Source organism: Littorina saxatilis, linkage group LG12 (genome assembly GCF_037325665.1).
Source record: "Littorina saxatilis isolate snail1 linkage group LG12, US_GU_Lsax_2.0, whole genome shotgun sequence".
Classification (NCBI taxonomy): Eukaryota; Metazoa; Mollusca; class Gastropoda; order Littorinimorpha; family Littorinidae; genus Littorina; species Littorina saxatilis.
In genome coordinates this window covers 907,495-909,994 of record NC_090256.1, presented here as the reverse complement: position 1 = coordinate 909,994, position 2,500 = coordinate 907,495, and the positions used below count along the sequence as shown (strand labels likewise).

Genomic DNA, 2,500 nt, shown 5'->3' with positions numbered 1-2,500 from the left:
TACATGCACACGTTCTGTTAATTACGTTCTTAGCAGGGAGATCCAGATTAATAATACTGCTGTGACAGGTTGTGGTTTCCATACACACTTTGAATACAGGAAAACAAAAACAAAAACACAGTTAAAAAAAAATGTGCACATAGGATTAAATCATTAAAGTGTACAGAATAAAAGCAACATATGTACAAAAACAAATCTCGTGGTTCTCTTGTCAAACCCACTGTAGTAAGCACAGAATAGGAGAGAAGATTTTGGAGAAGGTGGCTTTACCTACTGAAGTAAATGATCAAGAGGATTCTAAGCATCCAGTGCTAAAGCTCTCAAATCACAAGACATACACACTTGTTGTGGCTATCCGAACTGTTGATTTAAAAAAAAACCATACCTACAAATTGAAAACATCTATTACAAAATTATATATATTGTATGGATCTGTCTTTGTAAAATATACTGTTCAGAAAATTTTAAATAATCTGCACAAATCTCGTGGTTCTCTTGTCAAGTAGTAGGCACAGAAAAAAAACCCAAAACCCTGTGTTTTGTCTTGTAAATTATACTTTACTAAATGTGTACAGTATTCTAAGAAAAAAAAAATTCTTCCTTTTTATCATATCAATTGCCTCCCTTGAATTTTATTTGTAAAATAATTCTGAGAAAAAAAGCTTTCTACTTAAAAGCAGTGCAATCAAGAAAATGGGTACAACCTGTGTGTATACCTTTATTCCTTATTCTTTTTATTTAATTGAGGATGCCACTACGCAGTTTTACTGATTTAAAAAAAAATTCGCTTCAAATTATCTCCCTTGAACAAACACTTCTTTTTACAATTAAATTTTGTTTACACGAAGAGGTAGTTTTAAGGGTATATATACAAAAAAACAATATTGCAACCTTAGATGTATTTACATTTGGACTAATTCCATTTAAAAAAAATTCAAACTATAAATGATAAATCAAAATAAAACAGATTTTGGGGCTGTACACAAGCTAATAGGATTAAACACGAAAGTCGTACCCACGAATCGTCAAATACTTTTGCTAACAGCTATACTTAAACATAAGAAAATATGATCTGCATCTCTTGTTATGAAGATGATGGCACTGGTCCACCGAAGTGCATGCCATATATGCTTTACTGTGCGCTCTCCCTCTCAATGGTCTTTCTCTGGCTGACTCGATTCTGAGGAGATAAAAGAAAACACATTCAGTACAAGCTGTAAAAAATAACAACAAAACTAGTATTACTTAAAGTAGCTGTTGGTTTCTGAGTATTTGATTGAAGGCCCAATCCGACTTGTAAGAAGTTTGCCCGACTGTAGCAGATTTGGTCAGGTAATCATGCCTCAATTTGGTAACTGCAATATTCTAAGGCTGTGAGTGTGAGAATACATCGGCGCCACTTTTTAAAAACTTTCTTTTTGTGTGTGCGCATGTTTTAGTGCCAAAAATGAAGAGGCCGAGTGCTCTCTCTGCAAAACTTGTGTGAAGCTTCAGAGCTCTATCAATGGTTTGAAAGAAAAAACATACTTTTCCATTTTTGACGTTCTTGTTCCCTTCCCTGTGAAATTTACTGTCCGTAGGTTACCGGATTTTGTTAATGTCCGTGAAAACCTCAACTATTCATTGCTGAGTGCCTAGTGATAGCTATCCCCCCCAACGACCTAGCACTGCTGAATCCTGATTCTTCCCATTGTTTGATTCTGTAATGAAATTGTGTAGTTGGTAGTTATGTGAGCTTCTTCTTGGAGGGGTGGGGGGGGTGGGGGTGGGGGGGGGGGGGGTGGGGGTTGGTTGGGTTTTTGGGGGTTATTAAACCATCAGATTAAAAAGTAAGACTTCATTGTAATGTGCAGATATTTGTTCAGGTGCCCACCATTTTCTATGTGAAAACATGTTGCTAACTAACATGAACCCAACCATAAAACGTGATGTAGGTGAGTAGCCCATCTAGAAAAAAGAACCTGTTCTAATTCGGAATGGGCTACTCACCTACATCACGTTTCATGGTTGGGTTCATGTTAGTTAGCAACATGTTTTCAAATTCTCATCAGGCAATCACGGCTGACACTAAACACGGAACAGGTGGGAGAGACATAATTCAATTTACTCACCTTCCTTGCATTGTGAGACTGGCCATATGAATCTGCTGAAGTAGTTCCTGCACATATTTAATCAAATATTCATCTTAATAACGTGTTAATATCGCTTGTTCTAGCAAATCAGACTTGACAGTTTTCTGATGGCTTGCACAATTTAAGAGCTTGCCTGTCCCCAATCATTACAATAAGAAACAACATCTAGTATGCAAGTATTTTCAGGGTATGAAGGTTTTAATATAATGTCGGTTCTTCTGGGGGCATGGAGAAACACCTTACACAAAGTAGAACATACACAACAAATTTCAAACAATTGAGGTCACACCATAGTTTTACTCACAAACAAACAACAGCAATACAATAAACAGTCTGCAAACGCCTACATGTTGTCTACACTAGGTACA

At 36.4% G+C, this 2,500-nt stretch overlaps 1 protein-coding gene and 1 long non-coding RNA gene across 4 annotated transcripts in view; one reads left to right on the top strand and one right to left on the bottom strand.

Moving 5' to 3' along the window:
- The window catches only part of LOC138981015 (uncharacterized), a 2,881-nt gene extending 392 nt beyond the window's left edge, over window positions 1–2,489 (bottom strand). Inside the window, exons 1-2 of the long non-coding RNA XR_011460534.1 lie at window positions 2,112–2,489; window positions 1–1,180 (exon numbers count right to left, since the gene is read on the bottom strand). The exon at window positions 1–1,180 is cut by the window's left edge and continues 392 nt beyond it. This is a non-coding gene — a long non-coding RNA (uncharacterized lncRNA). The remainder of the gene's footprint in view (window positions 1,181–2,111) is intronic.
- The window catches only part of LOC138981016 (integrin beta-1-like), a 77,237-nt gene that overhangs the window by 30,883 nt on the left and 43,854 nt on the right, over window positions 1–2,500 (top strand). The gene's annotated exons all lie outside the window — the stretch shown is intronic.